This window comes from Protopterus annectens, chromosome 2.part0 (genome assembly GCF_019279795.1).
Source record: "Protopterus annectens isolate FY-2018-M chromosome 2.part0, PAN1.0, whole genome shotgun sequence".
Classification (NCBI taxonomy): domain Eukaryota; kingdom Metazoa; phylum Chordata; order Ceratodontiformes; family Protopteridae; genus Protopterus; species Protopterus annectens.
The window spans coordinates 176134014-176154502 of NC_056728.1; the positions used below are offsets into that span (position 1 = coordinate 176134014).

At 41.0% G+C, this 20489-nt stretch overlaps 1 protein-coding gene across 1 annotated transcript in view; it reads right to left on the bottom strand.

The window, feature by feature from the left end:
• LOC122792712 (vomeronasal type-2 receptor 1-like) overlaps positions 1-20489 on the bottom strand; it is a 577508-nt gene that overhangs the window by 42301 nt on the left and 514718 nt on the right. The gene's annotated exons all lie outside the window — the stretch shown is intronic.

Genomic DNA, 20489 nt, shown 5'->3' on the forward strand with positions numbered 1-20489 from the left:
AATGTTTAACTGTGTATAGAAGATACATATTTTTATGGACCAAATTCTCACATAGAATTAATGTATGCATAGGGTTTGGTAACACAACAGGTGTAGTCTGAGAGTATAATGGAAAACAAAACTACATTTGAAGTTAAAAGGCAAAATTCTGCTGGAAAGCAGAGTGGGGATAAATTCATAAATGGCTTAAATCTGTAGTGTGGTTAATTATCAAAAGAAATTGAGAGTAGTGCTTCATTGCATCTCCCTGTTTCTGGGCTATGACCAGCTCTTATTGACCCTAAGATTGTAGTGAACACCGAGCTGGTCGGCACTGGGGGGAGTACTCATGTGCCCTATATTCAAGAATCCTACAAAAACTGTATATAGACGTCGGCAGTAGAAAGTGTGGGGAAACAATAACTATGGTACTACTGAGGTTCATAAAACTGAAAAGGTTGATACTATAAGGTTCATTACCAACATTGTACACACTTTAAGATGTTGTCTGTTCTAGTTTTATGATATGGAAAATTTGTAAAAATGGTTTGGTTCTTCAATAAAGTTACAATTAATTAAAAAATACAGACAACAACTGTTATAACTTAAAGACTTTGCTTTCTAGAAACTTGCGAAAAAATACAGAAACAAGCTACAATGCTGTGCAGGACTTTTTGTATCATAGAATGGTGAACGCCCTGTCTGAAACATAAAGCTCTCTAACAAAATGGTACAGGATTGTGCAAAAACCATTGCATTTATCCTGCTCCATTGCATCCCAACTATTTATCTTATGCTAATGATTGCATCCCTGTTAGAGTGTGCCATTTCCAAACTTGATAATAGTGCTGTACATGCTGGTCCCATGGCAAAAACTACAGCACTTCAGTGGAATACAGACAACCAGTGTAATAGCATTGGCTGCAGCAATCCCCCTGCTTCCTCCCCTACTGGTATATTGTTCAGTAGATAGAAATGCACAACTTACAAATGCTGACAGAACATAAATCCCACCTGTATATCCATTGATATGCAGAAAAATCTCAAAATAACACTGGAGATCTGTACAATGCAGGCAAAATCACTTCTCCAACCCATGACCCAAGTGAACTCCTCTCTGTCCAGCTACTTCACTGTACTTGTACTGAGCACATAGTATGCCTGCATAATCACACTACAAAAGAAACTTCTATCTTCATTTGCATAACTACAAAAGAAGCAAAACATCCAGTTAAAATCTATTCAAGTAAGCACATATGTCTGACAACTGCTGCTGCAAATGTTAACATAATCACACTACCAAAGGAACTTCTACATTTGCATTCCATTTCAGTTGCAGAAGTGCAAAAGAAGCAATACCTTCAGTTAAAATGTATGTGAGGCAGTTTCCAAGAATCAAACTAAACTTAATTATTTTCCCTCACTTCTGCATCAGTGTCTTCTATACTCTTGTATTGAATCTGCTGGAGAGACATCCCCACCCAAGCCCACAGGCCTTATACTGCTGAAAGCGAAGCTAAATTAACACATTAGCATTTTTAAAAGCCCTTAATAAAATTAAATCTTGTGACTTACATCCGATATTTAGAGTTCAAAGACCATGTCTTTGTATCCATAAACATTTTACCTCATTGATTATATTTGGTGGTAAACCATCTGTTGGGAGGGGGGGTGAGTAACTGCAAGCCATCGAAATATTATATTTGGTGGTAAACCATCTGTTGGGAGGGGAGGTGAGTAACTGCAAGCCATCGAAATACCTGATTGGTCCTAACCTCATCTTAGTTGTTCTCCAACTACTTATGCCTGTGTGGCTACAAATTCCAAATCACTTCTCTACCCCATGACCCAAGTGAGCTTGTCTCCATCCATCTGCTTCATTCTATTGTAAGGCACAGTGCATGGGCAACTATTCTCATGGTCTATTATAAATGTCCTATACTATGCTAATGCATTAACCACTAACATTCTTATATTCATGGACTAAGTCCTTCCCAACAGATAGTTTTCATATGCACATAAGCACATACACCAAGTGTAGGCCCCGCTTGGGCTCCACTTTGCTCCCCGACCCTTCCCCCAATTCCCACCCACCCCACTATGTCTACATTTATACTATGCAGCCACAACCACACTAAACCCCTCCCATGTAGCCCTAAAGATTTTGCCATCATTTAACTCATTACTCATCACTCCTAGCTGTAGCTCAACCTTTCATCACTACTTCCTTGTTACTTCCCATGTATATATAACTACTAACTGTTTTCGCACCTCTTACATACTTTCTGTCTATTCCATCATCAAACATATATTACTTGCACAGCCCACAAGTTTTCTCCAGTGGAACTTATCCTATATCTATCACTCCCAAATTAGGTAACAATAACAGTGTGAATTGCTTAACTTTAGTTATGAATCTACTACTGCTATGCCTCAGCCACCTCACCTGTTACCAAAGGCACCAAATTCACACTATCATCTCCCCAATTAAGTACCTACCAGATAAACCTATTGCACCTAAAGCTAATAACATAACAGCCAACATATATCAAGACACACTGTACCTGTATTCCAAACTTAAACCACTCAACGTACCATCAAGTAAACTTAAAATAACATCCCCTGCTAGAAGAACACTAAAGAAATATCTAAAAACACTATTCCAATGCATATCAATCCTAACCAGTGGCGATATTCACCATAATCCAGGTGCAATAAAAGTCATCTTAAAAGAAAACAAAGTCAGTAGTACTGAACAAAATCAAACAGCAACTTATCCATCTAACAGTAGTCAACTAACTTTCATTACTCTAAATGCTAGAAGTATTTGTAATAAAATCACAGAACTCCATGCTTGGATAGCTGTTCAAAAACTAGTACCCTAGCCATAACAGAAACATGGCTACAACCAAATATTAGCAACACCAAAATATTGCTACCATACTATAACATAATTAGGAATGATCAAACTAAAAGGAAAGGCTGTGGTGTACCAATTATATACCCAGATTATCTCAGGCTAATCCCTTATAATGCCCCGATACCACAATTCAGTAATGCAGAACTTCTTATCACTTTCCTCAGATTAAACAAATGCGAACAGAGCTGTATCATTACCTTATATATTCCCCGAGGCAATGATATCAGTATATTAGAACACATTCCACACTGGACCTCAACTTCTATCCCTCATGAAACAGTCATACTAGGAGATGGTAATATTAATTGGATTGATGTTATATCTACCTCCCCTAAATTTAGCATACATTTTTTTGGATACGAACTCCAACATACTTTAGCAAAAACTCAAATTCCATACAAGACTGGATCTTAGTATCTGATCCCACTAAATTTACCTGATTTGGCACCCTATCAGATCCCCTCAGTGACCATCTCCCTGTCTTTACCAAATATCACACACAACATCCTCCAAAACAGCAAATTATAAAACACTATTCCTAACACAACAAATTTTAGCCCTCAGTTATTCAACAGTATTCTCTCCTCAATAAACTGGAATATACTAAGAAATATCCCACTAGATGATGCTGTTGAGAAACTGAACTCAGTATTTCTTAACACCTTAAACAAAATGTCATGCCCCAGAAATAAAAGAAAAACAAGAGATGTGCCCTGGTTAACTAACACTATAAGAAGACTAATGCAAACTAGACACAAAGCCTGGAAAAATTGGTAGACAAACAAAACCCAACAAAACCTCCAACAATATAAAATTTTATTAACCAGGCCAAAAGACAGATAATCTCTGACAAAATACATACTTTAGCAAACCCCAAAACAATTGCAAAGCCAAGCCCAAGAAATTCTAGTCAACCATCAAGAAAATACTGCAACCAGGGCAAAAATATAATCCCAATCCATGTCCAAACAACACACCTCTGGACACTTAATGCCTACTTTGTAGACAGCATAACATCTATTACAAAACAATTTAGTCATAGTACTGCAGCTCACAAACAACTATTACCTCATCATTTACATTTCAACCAGTATCTACAGCCTATATAAAAAAAATCTTAAGCAAACTACAAATCTACTCTGCCTCTGAAGATAATCTATCCAGTGAATTCCTTTAAAATAACTGCAAGTTACCCCATATCCATACACATAAAAAGCAAAGGAGAGTAGCAGTGCTGAAATTGAATTTATCCTCAAGTCTTGGTGAGTACCTTTGTGAGGTGGACCCTGTTTTTCACAAAATCTCACCAAGGCGACACTGATATATAGACTGTATTTATATAGCATATATTATGGACAGAAGTAAGTTAAAAACAATAAGAGATATCTGGGTTCACAAGACCCAGGATAAAAAAGTGCCCAATCCTGGTAGGTGCACTGGTGCCAGGACTGGAAAAAATGACAGTATAGAATCCTCAAAATACAGAAACATTTCTACAATGGGGCCAGGCCAGGTCCAGGGGGAAGATAGCCCCCCTGTTGCAGAAGGGATTAATAGTCCACAAAAATCACAAAGATTGATTGGCCAAAGAAAAGCCATAAAGATAACACAAGTGGACTATTGAGGATAAGAAAGAAATTATGTATTGTTACTATTATGTAAAAAGCCCAGAATTTCCAGACACAAGATATACAAAATGATTAAGAGAGAAATTAGAGGAAAGAAAAATAGTTCCGCAGGAAAAACTGTCAGAAGCTTCAAATACAAATGTGTGTTCATTAATACAACAGATTTTTGAAAAACAGTATATAGATCAAGAAACTTTGATCTGTTTGGAAAAAGAAGCATCTGAGGAAGTGCGAAAATATAAACAACAAAACTTTGAGATATTTGAAAAATATAAAAAAGAAATATGGACGTGGGAAAGAAAGAAAGATATTTGATATGGTGCAGTATTTATGCAAAGGAGAAAGCTAAGTTAATTAATATAGAGAAGGCAGTCTCAAAGATATTTGAAAAGGAATACAGGCAAAAGCATCCAGATATGGAAAATTTCACAATAAAAAAATTAATAGCACAGAGATGTAATGTGGAAAAGAAGATTAGTAAAGCAGAAGTTAAAGAAATAGAATTTGAAGTTATGGAGTGCCTGCAAAGTGAAGGATTTAATGCAGAACATCACAGCATGATGGAGTGAGTCCCCAGAATAAGGAAAAGCAAGAAGATCAGGAGACGTGAAAAAGAAATATGGACATGGGAAAAGACAAGAGATTTAATATGGTGTAATATTAATTTATGCAAAGGAGAAAGCAAAATTAACCAATATAAAAAGAGCAGCACCAAAGATATTTGAAGAGAAATACAGGCAAAGGAATCCAGATATGGAAAACTTTACAATACAAAAAATAAGGAGATTAAGGGGAAAAGTAGAAAGAGATTAGTAATGGAGAAGTCAAAGAAATAGAAATTGAGGTTATAGAGCAGCTGTAAAGAGAAGGATTTAGTGTAGAAAATTGAATGCAGAAAGCAAGACAACACGATAGAGCAATGGATATCCAAATTAAGGTGAAACCAGTAGAACAGGAAACAATTGGTCAGGTGTCATATCAAGATATTTTGGAGCCTTCCACATGAAACTAGTATAAACGTTCATTTGAAGCTAGACAGCAAAGGAAGAAACAGGAAACTGTGGAAACTCTGATGCAGTCAATGGTGGGGAGTGATAGGCCAGTGAGTTCCCATATGATAGAACAATGGATGGCACAGGATGAAGTTGGAGACTGTGCCACAGGAAGATGCTACAGAGTCTTCTATAGAATGCCTGCAAGAAATGGAAAATAAGGGATGTGTCCTCACCTTGGAAGAAAATGAGTTAAGAGAAGAGTTACTTGACTTAATATATGGGTTTATATTAAGTTATCGAACATTTGCATGTTCGAACATCATATGGTCGACACCATATGATCGAACATGTAAATGTTTGAACGTTTCAATGGAGTTCTCTGTACAGTGCAGAAATGGAAGTTTTGCATTGTCTACACTGTAGTGTGATCTGGGAGTTGGTATATTTAAATAGCGGGGGTGGGGGTGCAGGGGAGTGAGGGGTGCAGGGGGGCTTGCCCCCCCAGCCTAACCTTTCAGGTAGCTTTTTTTTTTTTTTTTGATTTTCGAACATTTAAGAGTTCGAACATATGGTGTCGGCCATATGGTGTTCGAACTTTTAAATATTCAATAATCTAATATAGACCCTAATAGACATAGATTATATATCAAGATCAATGAAAGAAATAGACTGCAGAAGGTTAATAAAACCCCAAAAGTCAGACGTTTGATAAAACAAATGAACGCAGTAATTAGGACTGTTCATAGAGATCCATGCGATATAACAGAAGTAAACAGAATACACTACTGTGCCGCTAAATTAATAACTGATGAAATTCTACCACAGGAACACAGGGTAGCAAGGGAAAGGAAGGGGTAAAAGTGAATACCATCATGGAAATATCGAATAGAGAAAACTATAAAACAGCTAAGACAAGAAGTGTCACTGTTAGAAGATTATAGAAGAGGGAACAGATCAACAAAACTACTAAGAAAGATAGATGTGATAAAAGCAATCCGCAGTATTAGAACAGACCAGGATCTATCATGTACTATCACAGATAAACTAAAATTCAGCACAGGCAGAAAGACTTAGAAGATATGAAGATAAATATAAAGGAAAAGGACAAAATAAGCAATTTAATGATGATCAAAAAACATTTATAGAGAATTGGGAAATAAGGTAAAAGGAATTGAAAGAGCGCCAAAAATAAAAGAAATAGATACATTTTGGAGAAGTATCTATGAAGATCCTGTGGAATATAACAAACATGCCAAATGGATAGAAGAAGTAAAAGAAAGAATGAGGGTTAAAGGTACAGGATATGAAATGGGATGAAGCCAGAGAGATTGAAATAAAGTAAAGAAAAGCCTCTAATTGGAAAATCCCAGGCCCAGATGCAGTACCTAATATTTGGCTTAAAGTATTAACTTCTTTGCTCAAATATTTAGCCATGAATAAGAACTATTTATATGTGCATCCCAAACAGACACCGCACTGGTTAACAACAGGAAAAAAATGCTCTTACTTAAGAGTGAACCTGCAAGCTACCCTATGAATTATAGACCAATAACTTGGCTTTCAGTGATGTATAAACTATACATGGGAATTGACGCCAACAATGTATAGTCATTTAGAAGAAAACTCAATTATGGCAGTAAAACAAAAGAGCAATAAAAGAAAGTCATATGGAACAAAAGATCATTTGTTGTTAAACAAAGTTATAGTGTAGAACTGTAAAAAGGGGAAGAATCTATGTATGTCATGGATTGACTACAAAAGGCATTTGATAGAGTCCCACATTCATGGATAAAAGAGTGCTTAAAAATTGTATAAGATGCACCCTACACTGATTGATTACATTACAGTAACCATGAAACAATGGCAAACCATTTTGCAATTAAGCCATGATAAAGGATAGATTACTATCCCAGGGATAAAATTTCAAAGGGGAATATTCTGTCACCATTGCTATTTTGCCTTGCCATTAATCCTGTCACCATTGCTATTTTGCCTTGCCATTAATCCATTAAGCTGTTTACTTAACAGCTTAGGCCATGGCTACAATTTGGCTCCTAGAAAACAACAAAGTCTAATGACTTATCATCATCTCTTTGTTGATGATTTAAAACTGTATAGCTCATTAGATGAGGAACTGAAAGCACAGCTGCAGGTTGTCAAAACTTTTTCAGATGATATTGGAATGTTATTTGGTCTTGATAAATGTGCAAAAGCAACCTTTAAAAAAGGAAAACTCCAGCACCAGGAAAACATCAGTTTGGGACAAGAATATGATATAAAAGAACTTGAGCAAGAGGGAGTTTATAAATACTTGGGAATTGATGAAGGATCAGCAATAAAACATGAACAAATGTGAATAAAATTCAGTAAGGAATACTTTAGAAGACTTACATTAATCCTGAGAACAGCATTGACATCTAGGAACAAGATCCAAGCTATAAATCAATTTACTCTTCCTGTCCTAACTTACAGTTTTGAAATGATGGATTGGCCCCAAAAAGTGTTGGATAGATTGGATATTAAAACAAGAAGGATGCTCCATGCTCACCAAATGATTTATAAAAATCAGTGTATACCAAGATTATATATTCCCCGTTCCGAAGGAGGGATGGGCCTCCTTGAAATTGATTACATGTATAGATCTGCAATTGTGGGACTCCACACATATCTACTGACCTCACAAGATCCAAATGTAGTGAAAGTTTTGAAACATGAGGAGAATAAATCTAAGATGGCGTCTCTGCTAAATTTAGCAGAAGCATATCGACGTCAAGCAGGAATGGAAATCAAACCAGAAGTGGATTAAAACCAGGCAGCAACTGAATGTGCCAAAAAACAAAAGAAAGAATATAAGGTGAAGGACCAGATGAGAAGGCAAGAAATGTGGAAAAAACATAAATATAGTTGCAAGCATAGAAAACTTCTGGAAGAGCCTCATGTTGATCAAGAGCGAATACAGGAATAGTTAAGGAGAGGTGAATTCAAACCAAGAAATGAAAAGTTAATATTTGATAGTGGGCTATGTACACCCTTGTTTACAAAGTCCATTGAACATGTGACAAATGTAGGTTTTATAAAACTGAATTGGAAACAGTCACACACCTTGTTGCTGGTTGTGATGCACTAATGTCAGAGGGACTGTATACTGAAAGGGATATTAATGTGGCAAGACTGTTGCTCTGGAGATTGTGCAAACATTATGGTATCAAAGTTGCTGAAAAACACTGGAAACATGAGCCACAAAGAATCATAGAAAATGATGGTTTATATCATATGGGATCAACCATTACCAACAGTTCAAAAGATAGCTGCTAGAAAACTGGATATAGTGTTCCAAGAAAAGAAGACAAAAGTAGCATTGATCATTGAAATCACCATAACCAGTGACTACAGTGTCTTGCGTACAGAGAGACACAAAGTCATAAAATACCAGGATCTGCAGGCAGAAACGAGAGCCATGTGGAAGAAAGATACCCAGACAATTCCAATAGTAGCAGGAGCAACAGGTCTTATAAAAAGGAATTTACAATTGCATTTAGATATGTTACCAATTCATTTAACCCTGTACGAATTGCAGAAGGAGTCACTACTGGGCACATTGGAGGTGCCGCGAAGAGCATCCTTGACTAACATCAAAGAGAGAAACAATACTAATTTCGTGAACTTTAATCGTACATTGACTTAGGAATGGGGTTCATTCCCGTCATGGTATTAGAAACCCAAAAGACTTGGAGAAATTAAAAAAAAAGAAAACTATGTCCCCAAAATCTGGAAAAAAAATCACATCATATTCCCCTCTATAAAGGCGGTACTTCTACAGACATCACTAATTTCAGTTCAATACCTAACCTATTCCCCTCCCTATAATCTCAGAAAAATACACCCACAAACAACTCCTACAACACCTCAACCAAGAAAAACTTCTAACTCAAATCCAGCATAGTTTTTGACTCTCCCATAGCACAAATACAGCTCTTATAGCTTTCAGAGATACAGTGAACAAAGCTAGAGATAAGTCAACTTGTCTCTGCCATATTCCTTGACCTATCAAAGGCCTTTGATATGATCAGCCATACTAAACTACAAGAGTAAAAGTCAGCTTTAAGTCTAACACCAAACACCCTAAACTGGTTCAAGAGTTATCTGGCTGATAGATGCCAATCAGTAAAATGGCAATCATTGATTTCACTACTATCACATTTTCTCCCTGTCAAAATAGCTTCCCACAAGGATCAGTCCTTGTTCCTCTCCTCTTTAATATCCTTACAAATTGTCTTTACACTTGCACACAGCATGCTTCTCTCTCTCTTACAGTAGGACTTAGCAATTATATGTACTTCCAGCAAGCATACACACCTCAACCAAATTGCACAATAATTCCTCACTACCACTGAAAAATGGTTACAAAACTCCCAACTCCCACTTAATAAAAAAAAAAAAACTTTTACTTTTCTATCCTAAATCTCTGTCTCATGAAAAATACAACTTTAAAATATACTTCCTCAATAATACCACTATAGAAGTGATAACCAATACAAAATTATTAGGCATGACCATAGACAACAACCTTAAATTTGATTTACACATACAAAATACCATCAAGAACAACATCAAAAACTAGGCTTACTCTACAGAGCTAGAAACCTCCTCACCTCCACATCCAGATACATGCTTGCAAATAGTTGTCTTCTGCCTTCTCTTCTTTATGGAGCCCCATCTTCACTAATCTTCAGATCTCACTTACTCAAAAATTTGAACAATGTTACAATAAAATATCTAAATTTCCATCAACTTCTCAATGCTGTACCCACCCCTGCACTGCATTGAAAACACTAAACAGGCTAGAACTACTCCACTACCTAAAATATATTTGGCTAATCACCACACACAAAATCATTCATTACCCTGCCACCTGCCCAGCCTTAAATTGTATACTACAAAAACACTTGCCTAAATGTCCCCTGCAATCAAATAACCAAGTTCAACTCATTGTTTATAAACCAATTAAATCAGCAGGGTATTCTCTGTATTCTCACTCCATAGCTGAACTCTGGAATACTGTGCCCACTTCTATAAGTACAGACACAACCCTCAAATCCTTCATACACTCTCTTAAAAACTATCTAAAAAATACATGGCTCTGTCCATGTTCTGCACCAGGTTAATGAAGTAGCTCCTTAATTTGTAACTGTAACAGTATTACCCTCCATCTTGCTGTTATACTTTATACAATTGATAATTTCTTTGCTCTTTTAGCTATAGCTTACACTACTATTCTCACTGTACAATCCCCTAATGTTTCTTTCTCCCTTTTGTTTCTTCCCTAGCCATACCCCACACTTTACAAATGAACACACAAGTTTCTATCTCCTCCTTTCCCTCATCTGTAATTCCCTTCCTCACTTAACCCTGTGCTATAAGATATGCATACTAACTATATTATATTAAACAAAAATTATTTAACTATCAAGCAGAATCATACTGATCTGAATCGTATAAAGACCATTTATCTCATGTATGTAGTCATCTCCTTAGTAATATCTAATATCTGTAATTAATGTGCAATTATGTTTCATCTAACATATGTAAACATGATGTGCTATCCATTATTGTACATTCTTTACTGTATGTAAAAATGTTCGTTGTTGCTCTGTAATAAGCTAATTTAATACCCTAATTGTCTGTGGAGCTTTTTTTCCCTGGCCTCTGCTGAAAATGGGCACCCACCCAGTTAGACTTTCCCGGTAAACAAATGTCAAATAAAATAAATAAAACCTGCTACTACACACTACCTTATCCTGCCACCCCTGTGATGCAAGTGAGCTTCCAGCAGTGGGATCTCACTCAGCATCAGAGTCCCCTAATATTATATTATTGTAATGACCCTAGCAAACACCTAGATACTGAATGACTGAATTGTACTCATTGATTACATCAGTAATGTGTGAGAAAGTTGAGTACTGTACAGTGTGCCTTCCCAAATAGCTATAGTGCCTCCTAAGACTTTATAGAGTAGCATTATCACTTCTGAGGTGTAGAGGGATAAAACTCAGACCAGAGTCCAGATGACCTGAGTTCAGTTATTGGATCGGGTGACTGACAGAGAGAGAAACTGGGATAGGTATGTCTATCCAGGGAGGGAGGACGCTGGGCTTCATCTAATGAGCCTCAACTCAAGGGATTGTTGCTAGGCTGGAAGGCTCAAACTGAAAAAGTATGGTCACACTACAGCTAGGCCCAAGACATGAACTCAGTCTGATCCTTCCATTTCCACTCAGTCTACACATCAAAGGTCAGCATGAGGCTATGACAATTTAGACCAAATAAAATTCCCCACACATGGAAGTAAAGTGGACTCTTGGCTGGCTTGTTCTGCTTGCTTGTCCAACATGTACCAAACTCTGAAAGCCTGCCCAGGGAGTTTGGGATCTCCTTAGAGAAGGAACTCTGCCAGGAGGGCCCTTCCAGCATGGGGACACTTGGGGGTGGGTCCACTGGGATGGAACATTTAGACAGGGATAATTGGGATGGTAGAGGTAGCTTGATGGTTATCTGGTGTGAAGGGAAAACATTTTAAAAAGGCACCTTGTAACACTGTCAGGCTACATAGACATAGGGCAGGATTCACGAAGTCTTGCACGGAGTCTAAGAGTAGTGTAAGACTCCATGCAGCCCTCGCGATCCAGGAACAGCACAAAATTCCGAGAAAGAGACCAGCTAAAACGTCTCTTACACGGAGTGGGCGTGGATATGCTAATCGCCTCACTTGCAGCCAAAAGGCATGCAAATGAGGTAGATTAGCGATCCAGGAAGCCCAAAGCAGCCCGTGTAAGAGCCGCTTTAGCTGCAGAAATGTACTCAGTTGACAACTGAGTACATTTCTGCAAAAAACACAATGGAGCCATGTCAGCTCCAAATAAAGGGTGCATATGTGTCAGGCAGCATGCCAATGGCCAAATATGTGGCCATTGGCAAGGTACCCCGATGCAAATATGAGAAATAAATAAAACGCAGTGCAGCCCCGCGCAAATGGGCTGCGCTATCTAAAACATAAAAATGAAGGTTATAAACCCACAAATGTGGGTTTTATGCAATACATGGATTTACAATGCAGGGACCAGCAGACCAAAAACAACATGGCCACCGTTTAGTGGTTGATAAGGGGGGAAGCTGAGTCTAAGACATGTAACTAAGCATTAGTAGGCAATCTGATGTAAATGAGTGTTAGGATACTGAATTCCACTGTCACATAGCAAATGAGCACGTTCTGAGTAGTGTAAGAGATACATAAGGGGGAGGAATAGAGTAGGAGATAGGTGACATCACAGGGGGGAATGGCAGAAAGAAATGCAGTTCATTGGAGGTCAGTGTTACATGACAGATGTCAGACACATATCATGGAAAGAGGAGTGCCACAAGATAAGCATGGGAAAGTCAAGAAATGAAAGGTGTACACTATTGCTTACACCAATGTTTCTTGCTGGGCGTGCATGCGCACGTGTGCGCGCCATGAGGCGCGAGTAGGGCAGTGTGCATGCGTGTAAGGCAGACTGAGCATGTGGGAATGTGTTGGCAGACTTCTAAGACTGTTTGCGCTGGTGTGCGCGTGATTTAACCTGAAAAACAAGATCCTAAGCTGTGTAAGCATGTGTGCGCGCGTGTAAGCAACTGTGAGCATGTTTCTGCTGGTATGTGCATTGCTCCCCCCTGAGGAAACAGAGAGGAAACAGGAAGCAACAGAATTAGTAGGAAGCTAACAGGGAATACTGCTGGGGCTAGCAGGTGAAAACAATTAGATGCAGGCAATTACACAGGCAGAATAGTAGCTCAGTCAAGCACTTAAAACTCTGCAAACAGCAGTGCAGGATGCTTCTCTCAAGAGACACTGCAAGACAGGAGTAAGCTATTAGAAGTGAAAACTGAAAAAGCTGAACTCAGAGCAGAAATGCTAGGGGCTGCCATCACTGTCATAAGGAGACATAGGCTACTTGCTGAAGGTGGTGACAATGCAAATGGTGCCAGACAACCCACAGTGAGGAGACGGAGAAAAGTGTACAGGCCCAGGGTCACCTACCACGGGTTACATGAGCTGGAGATAGTGGAGCGCTATAGAGTGGACAGAGACCTCCTGCAGCAAATTGTCGAGCTGTGCAGGCCACGCCTCACTCACAGAACCAATAGAGGGGAACCCATCCCAGTGGAAACCAAGGTATGTGTTGGCCTAAGAATACTAGCAACAGGTACCTTCCAGAGACCAACTGGTGATATGATGGGGATATCACAGGCATCAGCCTCCAGGGTACTGCACCAGTTCCTGGATGCCATGTCAGCACATGTCAGTGATCATGTATATTTCCCCAGTGCCCATGAGGTATTGGCCAGCAATATGCGTCTCTTCCAGCAAATAGTGGAATACCCTGAGGTAGTGGGTGCAATAGACTGCATGCACATACGCATCAAAGCACCAGCCGATGAGCGGGGTAGGGCCTACATTAACCGCAAGGGCTTCCCCTCCATCAACTGCCAGGTTGTGTGGGATGCCCAGGGCATAATAATGAATGTGTGTGCTGGCTGCCCTGGGAGCTACCATGATTCCCATATCTGGCATTTGACGCAGCTGTACCAGACATTTGCCAATGGGGACATCCCACATGGACACCTAGTGGGGGATGCAAGTTATGCACTGGAGCCGTGGCTGATGACACCCATCAGAAACGCACACACACCCCTGAACAGGAACGCCATAATGAGGCACACGCACAAACACGTAATGTAATAGAGCATGTGTTTGGGCTGCTCAAGTCACGCTTCCGGTGTCTGGACACATCTGGTGGAGCCTTGCAGTACTCACCAACTACATGTACCCAAATTGTCATGGTATGTACTATGCTACATAATATGATCTTGCGAAAACAGCTGCAGCAGGACCAGCATAGGGCCGGGCCAAACAGCCCCCCACCATTGCCAAGGCCATCACAGGCAGAGCGTGACTCGGAGGAGGAACAACCTCAGCCTGCCCCAGTAAGCAGAAGGAGGCGTGCCCAGTATGCCCTGGCCTTGGCAAAGAGGCAACGCATAGCACATACACTGGCTCAGTAGGAACCCTGGGAATGATACCCCTCTCTGACTCACTTATATAATAACAGGGATGCCTAAAATGACATAACCTGCTCTCAAACATGTACAGGGAGTGTAGTATGTGCATCTGACAGAGGCAGCCCTGCAGCACCACCTGAGGCATGAATGCCATGTGTTAAGCAATGTAACACCATGTAGTATATACACACTTGATGACCCTGACTAACATCCTACCCTCACCAAGCATGATGCCACAATATGACGATGAGATGATCAATTGCAATAATTGGCTGAAGTATTGCAGTTAGTCAAAGGGGATCCAATGTGTGCCAGCCTGGGATGACATGCTGAGCATGACATGATGCTCCACCTGCTAGGGGTGGTGTGCACCTATCAGTCCAGGCCTTATGGATACTGGCAAAGGCTATTGTTACCCACAGCGTGCCCTGAATAGGTAAGGCTGAAAACACAAACCCACCTCCATAGGTATCACAAGGGATAAGAACCTAGATGTAATGCTACCCAATGCCAGAAGTCTAAACAGCAAGATGCATGCAGTCTAAACTCCCCCAGTATGGAGAATGTTGATATCTGTCCTGTAACAGAAAACTGGGTCAAGGCTCACAACAGCACCCTAACACTACCAGGTTACACCTCATACTGTGCTGTACAGCCTCAAAACATGGAACAAGCTACAAAAGGAGGGTGACTAGCAATAATTGTCAAGGATAACCACACCCCCATGTTGGTACCACAACAAGAAGCAGCATGGACTAGCCATGGTCAAGTAACAGTTGCTAAAACTGCCTCCCAGTTTATAACCTGCTACAGACTACCATCCTAACACCAGGAACTGCACTTGGCCTACGTTGGAATACATGAATATATCAAGCCCTCCAAACCACATTATATTGGGTGACTGAAAATACCCAAACATAGACTGGGAGCATTATACTAGCTCCAACACTGCAGGACAAATGTTCCTAGAATCCATAAACCAAAATGCCCAGGAACAACGTACCACTCCCACAAGAGGGGTAAGCATACTGGATGTGATAATCAGCAACATGGGTAATGGATGGCAAGATGAGAAGTGTATCCCTCACTGGTAAGACCAGACCATAGAGTAATCACACCAGATATACACATCCTGACCACAGTCCCTGGCCAGAAAACCACAGTGAAAAACATGTGTAAAGCAAAAGTTGCACTCCTCCAAACTGATGTGGAATCCATTAAAGGCCCTGTGCAGGTGCAAAATATGGGCCACACCTCAGAACCTGTTATAAAGGTATTCCATGAACACTGCCAGGAATGCTTGGATTATGTAATCCCAAATAAAACCAAGACACAATGCCATACATGCAGGCATCTGGCATGGTGGACTCCAGCCATTACCAAACCATGCAAGAGAATGAGGAAGCTACTACATGATAGAGCAAACATAAAAAGGGAAGTAATCACTGATCAGTAGTATGGCAATAAAATATGTCCACACGTACAATCCACTAAGGACAGCTAAAACAAGTTGAATCTGTGAATCTTGAGGCAATGTTACACCTGCCCCAAGTACACAGACAAACCTCAACTCCCCCCAAGAAATACAAATATATGTGAGAGATGCAACAATTTATCCAAACCGGAGGCTGAGCTCCCTCAACTCAGTACTGTCAAAACTAGTCAGGAGGAGAAGGTAACCACACACACCACAAACCCAGTCCCACATAGACCTATCACAACTGCAAACCAAAGACATAAACACAGAAAAACATTCCTGGAGGCCCTAATTACAAACAACCACATCAACAGAGGCCTCCAAAGCAGACACCCAAGCAACCACAACCTCCAAACATAGCACATGCAACACATAGTACACAAAGCTGGTGTGCCAAACAGTCACAGGCCAGAAGGAGAAACAACATGCCTGATACAGTTGTAATAGGTGACTCCATAGTCAGACACACTGCTGTCCCGCTCACCAGACTGAACAAGGGAAAGGGTACAGTAAGCTGCCTGTAGGCTGCTACAATACGCCACATAACACAAGTACGCAGGTCACCCCAAAGCAAGTAGAAATATGATGCAGTCATTGTCCATGCTGGCGTGAATGACCTGAGATGCACCTCCCCGGACTACATGAAAAGAGACATAGATGAGCTCTCTGATTATGTAGTCCAGGCCGGTATGACACTGACCGTTTGCAGCATCCTACCCTCACCAAGAATGATGCCACAGTACAAACACAGAATGATCAGCTTTAACAAGTGGCACAATTACTGGTGTCATTCCAAGGGGATCCAATGTCTGTCTGCTTGGGATGTCATGCTTGACAAGCCACTCTGCTGTTCCAGGGATGGCTTGCACCTGTTACCCCTGGGCATCTGGATATTGGATAAGGCTTTTGCCACCTCCATAGAGCCTTTTGTAGGCAAGGCTGAAAAGACTAACCCACCACCCTAGAATATATAAGTGGAAAGAAACATAAGCGTAATGCTGACCAATGCCAGACGTGTAAACCTCAATATGCATGCTCCCGAGGCCCTCCCCAGTATGGAGAACATTGATGTCTGTGCAGTGACAGAAACCTGCAGCAAGGCTCCTGACAGCACACCAGCACTACCAGGTTATACCTCATATCATGCGTTATGGCCCCAAAACCTGGACCAAAACATAAAAGGAGGGGGAGTATCCATATTCAGCACAGACACCCACACGTCCAGGTAACTGACAGTGCACGAAGCATCGGAGACCACTCATGTGCAACTAACCGTAGGCAAAACTGCTGTACAGTCTGTAGCATGCTACAGACCACACTCTCACACACAGGAACCCCACCCAGCCATCCTGGAGACACTGGACAGTATGAATGTCTCACCAAATACCAAACAAGGTACTCACAAATTACCATATAGGTGGTAATCCATTATGTATGGAAGGAGTAATCAGGGAACTAGGGACACAAGTGGACAGTAACCTGTTATGTGACACTCACATTGCCAACGTGGCTAGGAAGACTGTCTACATTGGACACCGTATCATGAAAAGATTCACATCTACGTCAACAGAGGTCATTGTGCCCCTATACTGTTCTCTTATCAGACCCATAATCTAGTACAATGCCTCATTTGGGATGTACCTTACCCGACACCTGCAGCAGTTAGAAAGACCTCAAAGGTACCTCACCAAGAGGATAAAGGGTCTCAAATATATGTCATATGCTGCCTGGCTGTAGACACCCCAGCTGAATGCAGTCACATACTGCCTACACAGAGGCGTTGTATGCCTGTTGTACAAGGCCATGTCCAACACAGGAGTAATGGACATGCTCCACCCCAGAAAACCCAAAGCCATCGGAGCTGTGAGAGTGAGAGATGTCAACCTCAACACATAATGAATTAGGATGTGCTGAAGGGACATATACATAACCCAGAGGCTCCCTACACCCTGGAACAGAATCCCTCTCCATGTTAGGCAGAGCCCCTCACTGACACTCTTCAATAGGAATCTTGCCAAGTGGATGGATGATCGTAGATGTACACTGGGGGTCTTCACTGTGTCACGTCCAGACAGAGGCACAGTAAAGTAAATCATAAATGGCCATAATATTCACATAGCAAGGGGTGGCGAAAGCCACACACACTCTGGCTAGGCTTATAAATGCCCTAGGGCGGATAGCCTAGTATGAACCTATGAAGATAGAAATTGTACAGGACACTAAGGATAATCACAAGGCTTTCTTAACTGATGGTAGGAGCCTTGTTGGGAATTCACAGATATGCTCTGAATCACTCAAATATTACAAACAACATACCAAACACACACACATATTGCCAACATCCAACCTGACAGGTGCAGTGCAACCCCCCCCCCCCAAATGCAAAATATCTATCCCAGCAGACTGCTGGCCCCCTGACATTGCAGATGCTGAGGTAACAGCCAGCATCTACAAAGCAAAACACACAGCATCAATGGTATGAGATGGTGTCCTGGGCTGAGTCCAACATGGACTCCAAGAAGAATGGAATGCCAAATAACACTACTGCTCAATGTCAGCCTTACCACAGTATATGTACCTAAAGAGCAGTGTACAACAACAGTGGTCCTTCTCAACAAAGGTGTTGCCTGAATGGATACTGCAAACTACCACCCCAGAATCCTGACAAGCTTGGTCTGCACAGCTATGGAAAGGATCAGCATGTACCGCAGACATAAAGATATTGGAGACCTACTGACACCGGACCCTACCCAGTGTGGCTTTCTTAAGTGCAGATCCTGCCCCTTAAACATGTTTGACTCAGTTGAAACAGTCATTAAGGTAATTGATGAGGGCAATGTGGTCCACACAGCGTAGCTGGTCCTTGCAAAGGCTTCCATACAATACCCCACGTGTTCATTATAGATAAGCTCACCAACTTAAATATAAACCCCTATGTCAGTAGAGGGGTTGCAAACCAGACCAAGGACAGAACTGACATGGTCAGGCATGCTGCAGCCATGTCAGACTACAAACCAGATATAACTGGCATCCCACAAGGCTTGGTCCTGGGATCTCCCTCGTTTGGTATATATGTCCCATAGGTACAGGCCAGCATGGAAAGACTGTGTCTGAACAAGTTTGCAGAGGACTACAAACTGGCCACCATATCTGACCCTCCAGCTGACACAAGCATCCCACAAAAGGGCCACATAGAAACAGACAACTGGTGCCATAACCATGTTAGCAAGCTAATTGCAGAAAAGTGTATAGTCAACCACTGTGGATATACAGTAAGTGCACACCAATTACCACATAGGTGTTAACCCATTAAGTACTTAACATGTAATGAGAGACCTGGGGACACAAGTTGATAGATATCCTGCATTGGACAAGCATGTGGCTGTAGTGGTTACAGAAACATACCATATACCCACCTAATAATGAAGGTTGTCAGATCTAAATAAGGGGAGGTCATTGTGGCTCTGCAATCATCCTTCATCAGCGTTACAATTGACTACAATAGCCCCTGTGGGATGTACCTCAGCAGACACCTCCATCAACTGTAAAGTCCCCAAAAGTACCTCACCAGGAGTATCATAGAGCTTGAACAGATGCCATGTGTTGCCTGATTAAACAAACTGCAGCTCCACACACTGCCATACTGCCCACCCAGAGGCAAGCTGTGCCTGATGTATAAAGCCATGTCCAAGCTGGAATCAATGAACATGCTGCACCTTGTACAATCTGAATGGCAGTGAGCTATGCACATGAGAGACCTGAACCCCAGCACTGACATACATAGGACAAGCTGTACTGAATGATCCATAACACAGAAGCCACCCCCACTCTTGAGTAAACTCCCAGTACAGGTTAGCCAGAGAGTCACTCATCGACTCTCCTCAAGAGGAATCTTGATGAGTGGATGGGAGATGGTAGGTTTACTCTGGGTATCACTGTTATGTCACGGGTAGACGGAGGCACAGTATACTAACCATGACATATGTCATGGCAAACTCCACTTACAATGTGTGACGAAGGGCAAACACACTCTCTGACTAGCATTAGAAATGGCCTAGGGAACATCGCTAGTGTTTGCCAATGTCCACCTATGTTGTGGAATACACTACCAATGTTGGACAAGCCTGGTTTAAGTAGTTCATATCTGAACATAATGCAACATGGTCAGATGTGCACAACTGGCCCCTAACCAGTCTGTCGTGCTCACTATGAAAATGTAAAGCAGTGATAGGACTAAAGCCCAGGATACTGTCCACCACAGTGAAAGTACTGAACCAGTACACTATACGGTACTACAGTGTTAGGTCAGTATGAAAGGATGTTGGCAACTGTATGCAAAGTATCCCATGCAAACCCTGCAGGCACAGTATACTCCCTGTTGTGTTCAGACACAA